A 17,741-nucleotide genomic window follows, 5' to 3' on the forward strand; every position below is an offset into this window, starting at 1 on the left:
GTTTGGGGTTTACATAAAAAAAAAAAAAAAAAAAATCTCTTCTGCATAAGCAACATCACAAATATTGCTTCCTCTGCATCTAAAAAACTGGGTTTTCTCTTTTACTTTCAGTGTTACTTTTCTTCTAAACAGCTGTTCACTCTGAACAAATCTCAAATCCATCCTATCCTGGAATATTATTCCCACATCTCAGGCAGTGTCCCATAACCTCTCTAAGGCTTCTAGACTCCATTCAAAAGAAGACAGTTAGATTAATTAATGACCCATCTCTTACAGTCTCTCTCCACTCTCTTTCTCACAGATATCCTATTTCTGCTGCATGACTTTTCTATAGGTACTTCCATAGATGCTGTTCTTTTAATTGGCTTCTGTAATTCCTCTCTCTCTCTCTCTCTCTCTCTCTCTCTCTCTCTCTCTCTCGCTCTCTTCCAAACCAGTCTGAACGTGTGCAGCAGCCAATCAGGATCCTTTTACTGCAAAACTTCAAATTCACAGAGCAAACTTTCCTTCTTCCTCATGGAACAACCTCCCTTCACATGTTTTTCCTGAAAATTACAATCTACAGAAATTTAAGTCTAATATCAATAAGTATCTTTTTTCATCTTTTTTACCTTCAACCTATGCATGGTACTAAGTACTACTGGTTCTAATACCTTCAGTGTTTGGGGTTTTCATAAAAAAAAACAGCTTTGGGAAAAGATGCCTGTGTCTTTTCAAAGACTTTTCAGCATGTGGACTAATGTTATTAGTGGAGTCCCTCAGGGTTCAGTGTTGGGTCCATTATTGTTTTCTGTATTTATAAATAATATTGATGATGGAATATCAAGCTTAAAGTCCAAGTTTGTAGACAATACAAAGGTTGGCAGGGTTGTTAAGGACACTACTGATGCTATGCTGCTGCAACAGTATCTGGAAAGGTTGAGCAGATGGCTGAGAGGTGGCAAATGAAGTTTAACATTGACAAATGTAAAGTACTATATATGGGAAACAGCAACCCCAGAGCAACGTATCAACTCTGTGGTACTACACTGACAGTGGTAGAGACTGAAAAGGACCTGGGGGGTAATTGTGCAGGCAGATATGAAGTTCTCTGACAGTGCAGACAGCCTGCAAGAGTAGTTCATGGTGTCTTGTCAATGATATACAGGAATTTTTCTAGCAGGGATAAGGAGGTGATTATTCCCTTGTATAAGGCAATGGTCAGGCCAAACCTTGAGTACTGTATACAGGTCTGGAGGCCTCATTTTAAGAAGGATGTAAAGCTGTTAGGAACAGAGAAGGGCAACAAGATTAGTGAATGGGACAAAGGGCTTAAGTTTTGCAAATTACAGTGTCTGGAGACTAGGCACCTGCTAGGTGATCTGATTGAGGTGTATAAAGCCTTGAATAGTTTGAGCATGCTCAATGCTGATGGGATTCTGCCTCTTGCTCAGAATTATCACCTGAGAGGGCATAAATTCAAACTGAGGAAAGACAGATGTAAGATAGATGTGCAGAAATTTGCCTTTAGCCAGCAGGTAGTTGGTTGGTGGAAGACTTCCATCCCTTGTTGTGGAAGTTGATAGCCTAAATAAATTTAAGGCTCAGCTGGACAGGTATTTCAAACGAATGGAGAGGTGAAGTGGAAGGGTTTTTTTTTTTTCTTTTGGCTGATGCTGCATAAGCTTGCTTTCTTGCATCATATGCCTCTACTAATGCTAATTTCACAAAGTATAAACAAAGCCAGTTGTTTTTTAAAGATGATCCTCACTCTGGCTGCATTTCAACTTCAAAAAAGAAACGATTCAATCATTTGTGTTTGTGATATGATCAGGAGTGATTCTCCTTCTCTTTTTTAACTATCTGTAAAGTTGCTAGTGAAATTGGTATTTCTTATGGAAACCTGGTATTTCTTATGGAATTTAAACACAACATTTGAGAATGAAATGCATTTCAGCCAGGTTTGTGCCTCACATTTTCACTAATGATCAGGATCTTTGTCATTGTGCTGCTGCCAACCCACACTTTGTTTCTTTCATCATTACTGTTTTCCAAATCATAAGCATATATGATTATTATTATATTAATACCACTCTTATACCACGTGAAATTAATAATATAGTTTACTAGGCTGTTTGCCTACATTACTATACATTAAAGTGACGTTTCGGGAATCTTACCAATACCCATTACCAGACCATACTGCTGGGGAAACAGAAAATAGAAAAGGTTACAAATTTTGAATCTAGTAATACTACAATTACTTACTTACAATTCCACTATTAATATTACAATTATGACAGTTTTCTACAGCAGCATGTTTGGGAGGCAACTAAAGGGAGTAATACTCTTGATCCGATTATCAGTAGTGATTCTTCATGCATTAAGAATTTGCAGATAAAGGAACCACTGGGTGGCAGTGATCACAGTATGCTGAAGTGGGATTTACTCAAAGAGGTAACAACCATAAGGGGTAAAGGGAAGGTTTTTACTTCCATGAAGACAACTATGCAGGTGTGAGACAGTATTTAAATTCTATATGGTGGGACCAACTGATGATGTTACCAACAGCAAATTCAAAACGGGAAGCATTCAAAGAATTAATCTTGGAAGCTACTAGGCTTTTCATACCAACCAAGAAATATAGTTCAAGGTTTAGGCCTAAATGGATGTCAAATGAACTAATGAGACACGTGGCAGAGAAGAAAAATGCATGGGATACATATAAATTAACCTGTGACACAGAAGCCTATAATAGATATAAGCTAGTCTGTAACCAAGTCACAAAGAAGATTAGGCAGGCAAAGGCAGATTATGAGAAATCTTTGGCAAAGGATGCAAAGAAAAACAACAAAGGTTTCTTTACTTATGTAAACTCTAGAAGGAAGGGGATAAATCAGATCGGTCCACTTGATATCGATGGTTCAACTGTTGATGATCCTGCCCAGGTAGCTAAAAACTAAATATTTTGCATCTACATTCACACATGAGGAGTTATTCAAGGAGGGGAATGCCAGGGTGAATTAAACTCTGGCAGTGAGCTAGATGATTTTGTAATAACTGAGAGCAAAGTGGAGAAGAAATTGTTGAAAATAAACATAAGAAAAGCACTTGGGGTGGATGGAATCTATCCAGTTATATTAAAGGAGGCAGCAAAGGAAGTAAGCAAACCCTTAGCCATAATTATAAGAGCTTTCTTGAACACAGGGAAGGTACCCATGGCCTGGAGATGTGCAAATGTGACCTCAATTCCAAAAGGAGGATCAAAGGGCGACACAAGTAATTACAGACCTGTTAGTTTAACTTCTGTTCCAGAGTAATTAGTGGAGTCACTGGTTAAAGAAGCACTGCAGGATCATCTAGACAAGACTTCAGTTATAGCTCAGACAGAGCATGAGTTTGTTAAGGGGAAGGTCTTGTCTGACCAATTTGATTGGATACTATAATGTCATCACAAAGGAACTGGATGACATTATAGTATCCAATCAAACGCTTTTAATACTGTTGCACATGGAAGACTGCTGCACAAATTGGAGCAGTGTGGCATTGGAGGTAAATTGCTGCTATGGATAAAGGGATGGTAAAGTGGGAGAAGACAGAGAGTGGTAATTACTGCTCTTTGTGGACTGATGTTATTAGTAGTGTTCCCCGGGGTTCAGTGTTGGGTCCATTGTTGTTTTCTGTATTTATTAATGGTACTGATGATGGTACATCAGGCTTAATGTCCAAGTTTGCAGACGATACAAAGGTCGGCAGGGCTGCTAATGACAGTACAATGCAGCAACAGGATCTAGAAAAGTTGAGCAGATGGGCTGAGAGGTGGCAAAAGAAGTTTAACATTGACAAATGTAAAGTACTGCATATGGGAAGCAGTAACCCCAGAGTAACGTATCATCTGTGTGGTACTACACTGACAGTGGTAGAGAATGAAAAAGACCTGGGGGTAATTGTGCAGGCAGATATGAAGTTTAGAGTGGTGCAGACGGTCTGCAAGATAGCTAATGGTGTCTTCTCAATGATATACAGGAATTTTTCTAGTATTATCCCCTTGTATAAGGCAAATGTCAGGCCACACCTTGAGTACTGTATACAGTTCTGAGACCTCATTTTAAGAAGTATGTAGAGCTGCTGGAATGAGTAAAGAGTAGGGCAACAAGATTATTGAATGGAACAAAGGGTTGCTTTTGTGAAGAAAGGCTAAAGTTTTGCGAATTACAGTGTCTGGAGACTAGGCACCTGCGAGGTGATCTGATTGAGGTGTATAAAGCCTTGAATGATTTGAGCATGCTCAATGCTGATGGGATTCTTGCTCTGAATAATCGCCTGAAAGGGCATAAATTCAAATTGAGGAAAGACAGTTGTATGACAGATGAGTGGAAGTTTGCCTTTAGCTAGTGGGTGGTTGATTGCTGAAACAAAATTCCATCTGACATTGTAGAAGTTGATAGCTTAAATAGATTCAAGGCAGAACTAGACAAACATTTGGTGCAAGTGGATGGGTGAAATGAGAAGGGTTTTCTCTTTTTCTTATTTTTTTTTTTTTTTTTTTTTTTTGGCTGATGCTATATAAGCTTGCTTTCTTGCATCATGTACCTTTACTAATGCTAATTACAATTTGCAAAATACGATTGTCAAGTTTTGAATTGCTGTTACAATAGAAAACAGGAAATTTAAGGTAAAATACAAAGAGATTAAATTCTTACCTGCTGACAGGCTTCACTTTTGCCAATGCTCCCAGAAATCTGGTTTGCATACAGGCGAGAGGTGCTGCCAGCAGTTAATTTATAGATGAGTAATTAACTCCATTAGCCAATAGGATAGTGCCAAGTTTTTATCCTGGATCCAGGGTTCTTGTGTAGTGGGAGCCTGGTGTGACCTTTACTCCCATACTCTGCATATCAGGGTTGGTGTGCAGGCTGGATCAGGATCTTACCTGATACCAATCATCAGACCATGCTTCTGGTTCAGGTGGACTGGAGGGAGTTGTGTCTGGTCATTTTCTTTTCCTGGATTTGCTGTTTTCTATTGCTTGCTGAGGTTCTGAACATTTTTATGAAGAAGAAGAATGAGGAAGAAGTCATGAATGAGACGGACTGTGGTTGGTCCGTACCTAGATCCAATATAGTTAGGGAAGGACGATACGTGGTTGTTTTCCATTAAGGTTATTATTATATTAATAACACTCTTATACCATGTGAAATTAATAATATAGTTTATTAGGCTGTTTGCCTAGATTGCAATACATTAAAGTGACGTTTTGGGAATCTTACCGATACCCAACCTTAGCCCATGCTGTTGGGGAAACAGAAAATAGAAAAGGTTACAAATTTTGAATATTTTAGATTATAGTTACAATTACCAGATAATTACAATTATAAGTACCAATATTATTACAATTACACTTACGACTATTAATATTACAATTACAATTTGCAAAATTACGATTCTTAAGTTTTGAATTGTCGTTTCAATAGAAAACAACCACTTATTGTCCTTCCCTAACTATATTGGATCTAGGTATGGATCAACCACACAGTCCATCTCATTTGTGACTTCTTCTTCCTCTTCATAAAAATGTTCCGAACCTCAGCAAGCAATAGGAAACAGCAAATTCAGGAAGGAAAAGAAAATGACCAGATACAATTGAACCTTAACTAGAAGCATGGTCTGATGATGTGTATCGGTAAGATCCTGGTCCAGCATGCAAACCAACCCTGATGTGCAGAGTATGAGAGCAAAAGTCACCCCAGGCTCCCACTACAGATCCAGAATAAAAACTTGGCACTATCCTATTGGCTAATGGAGTTAATCACTCACCTATAAATTAACTGCTGGCAGCACCTCTTGCCTGTATGCACATCAGGTTTCTGGGAGCATCAGCAAGAGTCTGTCAGCATGTAAGAATTTAATCTCTTTGATTTTACCTTAGATTTCCTGTTTTCTATCGTAATGGCAATTCAAAACTTAAGAATTGTAATTGTAAAAATCTGGTAATTGTAATAATGGTAATTATAATTGTAATATTCTAAAATATTCAAAATTTGTAACCTTTTATATTTTCTGTTTCCCAACAGCATGGTCTGATGTTGGGTATCGGTAAAATTCCCGAAATTAGTATGCTGCACTATGGCTTATGCTGCACCAGCAAAAAAATAAATAAATAAATAAATAAAATAATAATAATAAAAGAAAAAAAAAAGAATAAAAACAAATTAATTATAAGAAGAAATTTTTAAAAAAAATAATAATAATAAAAAATAATAGGAGAAAAGGAAATGAACAACCGATGCATTTCCCTCCTCCCTTAGGTAATTATCCAGCTGACCTTTGAATTTCCCCAGACTGTCAGCCTCTACCATGTAGGTAACTTATTCCAATAATTTATAACTCACTGGCTAAAATAAAACTTCCTGCAATCCAGTCTAAATAACTTCCCTCATAACTTGAAATTATGGCCCCTAGTTCTAAAATCATTTATAACCACGAAAATTTCATTCTTATTCATTTTGCTTATGCCTCTCAGAGCCTAAAATACACCTCAATCAAGTCACCTCTAAGATGCATAATTTCCAAGCTCTGCAATCCACATATTCGAAGTCTTTCCTCATATGGATGCCCTTTTGCCGATCTCATCAGGCGAGTTACGCATCTTTGGATCCTTTCAAGAAGCACAATATCTTTCTTTAGGTGCCGTCTGAACATAGTATTCCAAGTGTGGTCTAACAATTGCCTTATATAATGGGATTATGATGTCCTTATCTCTACTAGCGATTGTTCGATAAATCAGTGATAGGACACCATGGACCCTCCTTGCAATCAGTCTACAATGCTCAGAGAACTTCATATCTGACCATATCATAATCCCCAAGTCCCTTTCCTCCACTACCAGCTTTAGTTCAACTCTGCCAAGTGTACAAGTTACTGTTCCCTAGGTGCAATACCTTGCACTTTGCTGGATAAAAGCATAGCTGCCATTTTTCTGACCATCTCTGAAGTCTATCTAGGTCATTCTGAAGAAGCACTGCTTGGCAGCAATCATTAACTACTCTACCAATCTTTACATCATTTGGTTTTTTTTTTTTACTAATGCTGCATAAGCTTGCTTTCTTGCATCATATGCCTCTATTAATGCTAAATGCTAAATTTAGACATCATGCCCTCTATCCCTTCATCAATGTCATTTATGAAAATCAAAAACAACAATGGTCCTAATACTCATCCTTGGGGAACCCCACTTCTTACATTAACCCAATCTGAGGAATAACCATTTATCACAACTCTCTGCCACCTTGCTATCTATCTAAGGATTTTCCCTGTGATTCCAACCTGTTCCAGCTTATAAATTAACTGCTCACATGGGACTGAGTCAAATGCTTTGCTGAAATCCAAATAAACAACGTCAAAATTATTCCCTAAGTCCAGCTGTTGAGTGACCCTGTGAAAATAGCTAACCAGGTTAGTTGAACATGATTTTCCTTTTACAAAAACATCTGATCACAGTCTTCATGATTTTTCACTACAACTGAAGTTAGACTAACTGGCCAGTAATTTCTCACTTCACTCTTAGAACTGCCCTTATGTACTGGAGATACATTGGCACTTTTTCCATCCAACGGAATCACTCCCGAGTCCAGTGGTGCTCTCATAATTAGCCTCAATGGTTCAATGCACTTATTTGCCACCTCCTTTAAGATTATAGGTTAAATGCTATCAACCCCAGGTGCCTTACTGGCCTGTAGGCTTGAAAGTTATTTTCATTAAGTAAACATGTGAAATTTCAACATCATTAATTACATTTTTTTCAACTTCACTTCCAGAATTTCTCATTGACATGAAGGGTTTTTCTTTTGTAAATATCGATGCAAAGTGACTGTCGGGTTCATCTGCAACTTCACAGCTGGGGTATCTAATACTATCCCACGTCCATTATATAAGGGTCCTTCTCTTCTTTGCATTTATATATGTGAAGAATTCCTTAACCCCCCTTCCCTCTTTGCTCTCTTTGTCAGCGATTTCTTATAAACTTCCTTTGCCAGCCTAACCTTTTCAATTATTACAGATCAATTTGTAGCTGTTATAGGTTTCAGTACTTTTTATTGCTCTGTAACCTTTCCATGCAGTCTTTTTCTGCTCAAGTAATTTGGTAACGTCATTATTCATCCAACTTGGAATCCTAATCGTGGAGTATTTTTTTAATGGTATATAAGCATTCAAGGCTTCTGTGGTTAATCGTTTTAAAGGTATACCATAATTCAATTGTATTCGCTCTCTGTGAGATATCTATCCAGTTAATAGAGGCCATGTAGCACCTTAAGGCATTATAATTTCCTGAAATTATAACCCATTCCTTTGCCTCTAACTACTGCTACCTCTCTCTTTATTGCCCACCATAGAACTCCGTGATCACTTCCTGCTACACTTTCCTGTACTGTCAGCCCTATTATGTCATCTGGTTCATGGGTGATGATGAGGTCTAGAGTATTCTTTTCCCTAGTACTTTCCCTGACACACTGATACAAATAGCAATCATCTAACTGATTTAAAAATTTTGTTCCCCATGTGCAGTTTCCTTCCCATTTGCTCCAATCAATTAGAGACAAATTGAAATCACCCATAATAAGACATTCACGCTTACTTAAACATTCCATTTGCATGTGGAGGCTCTCATCATAATCTTCACAATCACCTGGCTGGCCTGTAGATTACTCCCACTCTCATTATACCTTTGCTTCCAACTATTTCACACCATACAGACTATGATCAGATGTGAATTCCACATCTGATCATAGTCTTCATGATTTTTCACTACTACTGAAGTTAGACTAACTGGCATTCGAAATTCTATACTAGCATGCGAAACGTGTGAATCCGGGAAAGCTTTCGTTGCACTCAGGCTACTTTTGATAAGAAGCATGACTCCACCGCCCCTTCTATGTTCCCTGTCCTTCCTAATTACATTATATATATCGTACTGAAACTCATCATCACCAATTTCTGTAAGCCCTATTATGTCGGCGTTAATTGCCCTAACCAGTAGTTCGAATTCACTCATTTTATTGATGACACTTCTGACATTACTGTATAAACAATTAAGCCTTAGTGTTCTCGTATAATTAACTACTCTAACACACCCCTTAAAAAGTTATTTAAGATCGCTTCCCACAATTTCTCTTCCACTTTTCTCTCAGTCATTACAAAATCATTTAGTTTCCTGTTAGAGTTTGATAAACTTCTGACATTGGCTTCCCTAAAGAATAACTGGTGTATGAATGTAGATGCAAAATACTTATTCAGTTTCCCAGGAACCTGTAGAACCATTGATATCAAGTGGACCAATGTAATTCATCTCTTTGCTTCTGGTGTTTACATAATTAAAGAAGTCTTTGCTAATTTTCTTTGCAAAGATTCCTCATAACCTGCCCTGGCTTGCCTAACCTCCTTTGTGACATATTCACCATAGTTTTCTATATCACCTGATAATTTATATGCATCCCATGCACTTTTCTTCTCTGCCACATGTCTTTAATTCATCTGACATCCATTTAGGTCTAAGTCTTGAATAGTATTTCTTAGTTCATAAGAAAAGCCTAATAGTGTGTATAATTATTTCCCTGAATTTTTTCCATTTAGAATTTGTTTTTGGTAACATCATTAATTGGTCCCACTGTATAGAATTTAAAAACTGTCTGAGACCATTGAAGTCTCTTTTATGAATGCAAAAACCCTTCCCTTTACCCTTGATGTTAGTTACTTCTTTAAGTAAATCCCACATGAGTACACTGTGAGTGTTCTGCAGAGCATTCTTTTATCTGCAGATTTTTAATTCATGAAGAAGGCATTGCTGATAATCAGATCAAAAGTCTCTCTCTTGTTGTTCCTCTAACATTCTGCTGTTTAAGAGAATCATCCAATAAATCCACAAAAGTCTTGCCCATGTGGGAGCAACCAACAAACAATTTCCAGTCTATCTGGAAAGTTAAAATCCCCCATTATAAGACATTATGATTTACTGGCTCACTCTATACAGTTGTTTGTTGTACTCATCAGAATCATTAGGCCTATAACACACTCCTACTCTCATTTTTGTTTTTTCAGTGCTTATGTCACACCAAACTAATTCAATGTTTCACTGACCACTCGTCAACTGGATGCACCACCTTAGATTTTATTTGCTGCTTAACTAAAAAAATAACCCCCCCCCCTTCTATCCTGTCTGTCATTTCTGTACACATTATATCCCATATTCAAATTTTTCATCCTTTTATTTGAGTGACACCATATCTCCAATATCCCAATGTCTGCATTTAATGATGTAACCGGCACTTCACATTCATCATGTTTATTTTCTATGCTCCTAGCATTGGTGTACATGGAAGTATACATACACCTGATCTCCTTTTATCCACCCTAACACAGCCCATGTATTTACATGTTCCATGGTTACTCACAGAAAGCCTTGAAATCCCCAGCACCTTGCTCTCCAGGCTGGTGCCCTTTCCACTAGAAGCAGTTCAGGAATTACTTTTAACTCAGCCTGAGGTACTGTTAATCTGTTAGTCTGTATATCCCCACAAGCTAGCAGTTTCTCCTGTTAACAAGAACAGACCACACTGAGAAAATTCTACATGAGCCTTGCACAATCTCTCCAGAGTCAAATTGATTGACATGGCTCTCATTGTATACTTTCTCCTATCGTGTCTGAGTAGAATTGCAGACACACTCAAATTTAACCCTAATTCATGCCCTTTTTCAACATTTTCAAATTCACTTTCAAATTTAACCCTAATTCACGCCCTTTTTTTTTAAACATTTCATTGTACTTGTTAAGTAAGTCCTCATATCTCCTGCTCTTAATGTCATTACTGCCAAAATATCACCTTTTGTGACCTTAAAAGATGATATCTGCTCTGCAATCATCAACTTTTGCCTCTGGCAAACATGTGCTGGTCCTATTCAACCTGTTTTTTAATAATATATTTACTGTTTCCTTGATTGAGATGAGTTAAAAATTCATTCTATATATTTGTTTGTAAATCCGCCCCCCAACTAGTCAAATGCTCCTAGCTTTGGTGTACATGGAAGTATACATGTGTCGGATCTCCTTTTAGCCACCCTAACACAGCCCATGTTAATCCCCCCCTCAAATAATCAAATAGTGGTCCCCCACAGTTACTACTGACACGAACACCTATACAAGCTTAAATCAGAACACCTATACAAGCTTAAAACAATTTTAAGGTCATATTGATGTTCAGGTAAAATACATGGGATAATGTTTTTATAATAAGGGGATGATGAGGGGAAATAAAGGTCATGTTTGGCTGATTCTTTTATGTGAATAGTAGTGGACAATCTTGCGTGCAGTTAGAACACACGGAGAGGTTTTATTTCTGAACTTAAATCCATTCTGCACAGCTATCTTTGGCATGCTGCTTGAACAGTTGGCCTCATCAAAAACTAAATTTGCCAATTCTGGTGCTTTTTCAGATTCACTGATTTTTCCTAAAAATAATTGAAAAGAAGAGTACAACCCTACCTCAAACCTGCCAATCCAGAAAATATACTATCAGATTAGAGAGGTTCAATTATATTCTTCCAATCGAGGATTTTATTTTTCTAGGTGTTGTTGTGATGTATATAATTTAGTTACTATAATTTACTATCCCTCCTAACTTTGGTATTAACAGAAAACTTGAATGTTAAACTTGTGATTCTACCATTGATATCACTCACTCATCAGAAACAATAAGCGATAAAGAACCAAGCCATGAAGATCATGAGTGGAGTCCCTCCTCACATACAATCCCAGTCCACTCAGAGCTATTGCTATTTATGCGTAAACAGATCGTAATGGCTAATACAGCAAAACTAGATAAGACAGATGAAAAAATGCCGCAACCCACTGCATTCTCCCGTAAGTCTAAATATTATAATTAAGAAATTTTTCTGGAGTAACATGCTTATAAAGTGTAAGTGATAATAACTATTTGATAATAACTATTGATAATAACTATTTGATATTCTAGAATGTTTGACAGGATTTTGTTTATTTATTTGTTCACTTCTTGACGTGATAGCAAGTAATGCCCATGCCACAGATTCAATATCCCCAGGTTTAAAGATTTAGTGCTGGAATAATTCTTTTCAGAAAATTACATTTACTGATTAAAGCGATTTCTCTATTTATGTAACTAATAAAAATGATGAGGACTAAGTAATTTTGGAATAGAATGTGATTGTCTCATGTTTTGCTCCGATTCTGAATAGCTTGAATTCTTTGGCTACAAGTCACTTTGGCTACAAATGTCACTTTAATGTATAGTAATGTAGGCAAACAGCCTAATAAACTATATTATTAATTTCATGTGGTATAAGAGTGGTATTAATAAAATAATAACCTTAATGGGAAACAATCACGTATCATCCTTCCCTACTATATAGGTATATATGGCTATGACCCAGAAAAAAAAAAAAGCACAATCTTCTCAGTAAAAGGCTGCCTTCTCTAAGGCAGATAACACAAAACAATCTTGATCAAATATGAAGGCCATGCTTATTGTATTTTTTTGACTCACTCTGGGCCACTCCATCACTATGACCCTCTATCCACCATACTCACCAGATTTTGCTCCCTACGATTTTATTTTATGTTTAAACTTAAAGTCTGTTTGAAAGGTCACAGATTTGCAATGACTCAGGAAATTATTCAGAACATGACAAAGGATCTATTAGAAATTCCAAAAGAAGCCTATTAGGAACTTGCAGAAGAATTGGAATCAGTGTATAGAGTGTCAAAGAGACTTCAAAGGAGATTGGTCTAAAGAATCAGTAGGTGTTATCATTTTGCAAATATTAGTTCAGTTTCCAAACTATTTGATTTCACCTTGCACAAATATGATTTGTATGAAATCACAAACCATATGCTACTAATTCACTCTGCTTACTCTGCTACTAATTCACTCTGCTTACTCTGCTACTAATTCACTCTGCTTACTCTGCTACTAATTCACTAACATCAAATGGTAGCCACCAGATTCTTAATATTATTCCTCTGTTCATAATATATGTTTGTAAAAGTATCACAGGTTCACTACATAATATATTATGCAAAAGTGAAACTATTAAACAAGAAATGTTTAAGAAACAAAAGGTTGCCAGTAATCAAATAAAAAAATTTCTAATAAAGTGATTACATCAGATATCTCACAGAATCAAATGGTGTCGGATTTCAGAAACAACTTTTACACTAAGTGTGTGACCATTGATACTCTTTTCCCCTCTTTTTTACCATAAAGTATGTGATAAATTAAGCAGAAAAAATCTAAGAAGTGAAAAGGAAGAGTACATTGGTAAAGCTTTAAAAAAAAAACGAAGATGAGATGGCTATAGGGCACCAAACTTTATCCTCCTTCAAATGACAGACTTTCTGAAAAGAAAAAAGTAAATACTATGCACAACTGAAATACTTCATAAATACTATACTTATAACTGAATTGCTTAAATAAATACCATGTTCAAATGAAATTCAAATCCTGTTCAAAATTCAGTCTATCTGCATTTACAGAAAATCTTAGTACTATTGCCCATCTTAATAATATTTTGAAATTTAAATTTGCAATATTATTAGCATTAGCAATGTAGAAAGCAAGCTTATACATCATCAGACAAAAAAAAAAAAAAAACGATAGCTCCCATTTCACCTGTTCATTCCCTCTAATAGTTAAAAGAATTCTTGTTAAAAGATGACAGTTATTGTCTGAATTATAAATCTATTTTCCATTTATCAATCAATACTTAACTTTCTTAAATTACCTAAACTTTCTTAAATTCATTCATAGTTCCAAAATTCTTTCAGAACTTCACTAAGTTTCTACCTTAAATTTATTAAATTATTAATTTTAAGTATTCAAAAACTTATTTGTTGCTATCAGCCTGGTAGCACAAATTGTATAAGCAGTAATATTCATCTCAACCATTTGCTCGATATTTTTTACTCTGAAATTTTTCATTGCTTATTTTATTCTAATCACAACTTGAACATTATGAAATCTCATGGAAAATAACATAATTTATGTTATTATCTTGTAAAATTTATTGTGTAAACACCTGTTCATGTCTTGAACAGATTAGACATTTATTGATGGAGTGGACATTTATTAATTTTTAATGGTTAAATTCTCCCCCCCCCCTCTTTTTTCTGAATATGTAATAATTTCTTTGTATAATTATTTGAATATTTGTATAATTCTGTACATTTCTGTATATTTGTATAATTCTGAACATTTCTGTATATTTGTATCTCTATAATTTTGTATATTTGTATCTCTATAATTTTGTATATTTTGCATCTGTATAATTTTGTATATTTTGCATCTGTATAATTTTGTATATTTTGCATCTGTATAATTTTGTAAATTTTGTGCATAATTTTTTTTCATGATAACAGTTTGTATAACTATTTGTTTAATATTGTGTAATTTTCTGTATAATTACTTTTCTTGCAAACAGTTGAGTGGTTAACTATTTCAGTTTACCTATCTCTCTAAATGGTTCCCCCCAATTTTAAAGAAAATCTAACACTAAAAATTTCCTTCAATTTGAATCCCAAATTTACCTTGAAATGGTTTCTTTCATGTTTAGTTCTGTTTTTCTACAGAATATCCTTTATCACCACAGTGAAACACGGCAGAGTTAAACTGATGTTCCAGTTGCCGCCATTCATCAGACATACTTTATATGTCCCTCCAATAGTTTGTCTAGTTTTTCCTTGAATTTACTTAAACATTGTTTAAGTTGATTTAAGTAAAGATTTTACTTAAATCAACCTTGAAGTTGATTTAAGTAAAAATTTTACTTAAATCAACTTCCACACCAGATGGAAGTTTAATATTCTTAATATATTAATATTACTCTTAATAATATTATTATTATTAGCCACATGATGCAAGGAAGCCTGGAGACTTTTTCTGCACCAACGGAAAAAAAAAAAAAAAAAAAAAAAATTCTGAATTACCCTGAGAGAGAGAGAGAGAGAGAGAGAGAGAGAGAGAGAGAGAGAGAGAGAGAGAGAGAGAGAGAGAGAGAGAAGTAGAAGGGAATCACCAAGAAAGAGAAGAACGATGATATCCAGCTCAGGACCCTGGGTGTGCCAAGTTCATACTCACCAGATTAACAAGTTATTGAAAGGGGGAAGTCAGGAGAGGTTATTTTGCCTTTCTAAGATCCAAATATATAATATCAAAGTTATTCCCTGCATCCAGTTCTTTTGTGACTGCATCATAGTATCCAATCAAATTGGTCAGGCAAGACTTCCCCTTAACAAAACCATGCTGTGTCCGAGCTATAACTGAAGTCTTGTCTAGATGATCCTGCAGTGCTTCTTTAACCAGTACCTCCATTAATTTTCCTGGAACAGAACTTAAACTCACAGGTCTATAATTACTTGTGTCAGCCTCTGATCCTCCTTTGTGAATTGGGGTCACATTTGCACATCTCCAGTCTGTGGGTACCTCCCCTGAGTCCAAGGAAGCCCTCATAATTATGGCTAATGGATTGCTTACTTCCTTTGCTGCCTCCTTTAATATAACTGGATAGATCCCATCCACCCTAGGTGCCTTTCTTGTGTTTATCTTCAACAATTTCTCCTCCACTTTACTCTCAGTTATTACCAGATTCTCTAGCTTACTGCCAGAGTTGAATACGTCTCTGGCATTCCCCTCCCTGAATAACTCCTCATGTGTGAATGTCGATGCAAAATATTCATTTAGTTTGTTAGCTACCTGAGCAGGATCATCACCAGTTGACCCATCGATATCAAGTGGACCAATCTGATTCATCCCCCTCTTTTTAGAGTTTACATATGTAAAGAACTCTTTCCTGTTTTTCTTTGCATCCCTTGCCAAAGATTTCTCGTAATCTGCCTTCGCCTGCCTAACCTCCTTTGTAACTTGGTTACAGATCAACTTGTATCTATCATAGGCTTCTGTGTCATGTGTTAATTTATATGTATCCCATGCATTTTTCTTCTCTGCCATATGTCTCATTAGTTTATCTGACATCCATTTAGGCCTAAACCTTGAACAATATTTCTCAGTTGGTATGTAAAGCCTAGTAGCTTCCAAGATAAGTTCTTTGAATGCTTCCCATTTTGAATTTGCTGTTGGTAACATCATCATCAGTTGGTCCCACTGTATAGAATTTAAATACTGTCTCAGACCATCGTAGTCACTTTACGAAAGCAATAACCCTTCCCTTTACCCCTGATGGTAGTTACCTCTTTGAGTAAATCCCACTTCAGCACACTGTGATCACTGCTACCTAGTGGTTCCTTTATCTGCAGATTCTTAATGCATGAGGAATCACTACTGATAATCAAATCAAGAGTATTACTCCCTCTAGTTGCCTCTCAAGCATGCTGATATAGAAAACAATCATCCAATAAATCCACAAAAGCCTTGCTAATGTGTGAGTGACCAACCCACAAATTCCAGTCAATATCTGGGAAATTAAAATCCCCCATTATAAGACTCTCTGATTTACTGGCCCTCTCTATTTCCCTGTACAGTTTCTTATTATACTCATCAGTCATTAGGTCTATAGCACACTCCTACTCTCAATTTTGATCTCCCAATGCTTATATCACACCAAACTGACTCGACACTGCACTGTCCAGCGATGTCGACTGGCTTCACTTCCTTGGATTTTATGTGTTTCTTAACTAATAGCCTCCTCCCTTCCTATCCTCCTGTCTGTCCTTTCTGTAGACGTTGTACTCCCCAAATTCCAGTTCTGCATTCCTTATATCTGTGTGACACCATGTCTCTGATATCCCAACAATATCTGCCTTTGATGCTTTGGGCAATACCTCAAATTCATCAAATTTATTTACCAAACTCCTAGTTTGTTCCACCAAATGCTAAAGGCAAACTTCCTCACAACTATTAGGCAACCATCCTTCCTCAATTTGAATTTTACTCCCTCATGTGTGCGGTCTGAGTAAGAGAACGAATCTCTTCAGCACTGAGCTTGCCTAATCCATTCAAAACCTATACCTCAATCAGATCACCTTACAGATACTGCAATTTGTCTCCAGATGCTACAATTTGCAGAACTGAAGCCTTTCTTTGTTATAGCATGCCTTTGTTCCACTCACCAATCTCGTTGCCCTTCTCTCTCTCTCTCTCTCTCTCTCAGCTCCACATCTTTCCTAATATGAGGCTTCCAGACCTGTATGCAATACTCAAGATGTGGCCTGACCACTGCCTTATACAATGGGATAATCACCTCCTTGAATTTATGCTAACAAAATTCCTGTATATATCACTGACAAAACCCCATGAGCTGTCCTGGCAGCCTGTCTGCATTGCTTGGAGAACTTCATATCTGACTGCACAATCACCCCCAGGTCATTTTCATTTTCCAGTATCCCGAGTGCAGTACCACTCAGTTGGTGCATTACTCTGGGGTTACTGCTACTCATATGCAGTATTTGCATTTATCAATGTTAAACTTCAATTGCCATTTCTCATTCCATCTGACAAACTTTTTTAGATCATGTTGCAGTAGTATACTGTCATTAACCACCCTTCCAACCTTTGCATTATCTGCAAACTTGGACATTAAGCCTGATATGCCTTCATCAATATCATTGATAAATATAGAAAACAACCATGGGCCCAACACCGAACCCTGGGGTACTCCACAAATAACATTAGTCCACAAAGAGCAACATCCCTTATTACCACTCTGTCTTCTCCCACTCA

The 17,741-nt window shown here is 36.5% G+C and overlaps 1 protein-coding gene across 1 annotated transcript in view; it reads right to left on the bottom strand.

Annotated features, from left to right (window-relative positions):
* Positions 1-17,741, bottom strand: part of kl-2 (dynein heavy chain 2, axonemal kl-2) — a 1,174,416-nt gene that overhangs the window by 1,086,413 nt on the left and 70,262 nt on the right. The window lies entirely within an intron of this gene.

Source organism: Mastigoproctus giganteus, chromosome 1, assembly GCF_048544385.1.
Source record: "Mastigoproctus giganteus isolate SK-2022 chromosome 1, ASM4854438v1, whole genome shotgun sequence".
Lineage (NCBI taxonomy): Eukaryota > Metazoa > Arthropoda > Arachnida > Uropygi > Thelyphonidae > Mastigoproctus > Mastigoproctus giganteus.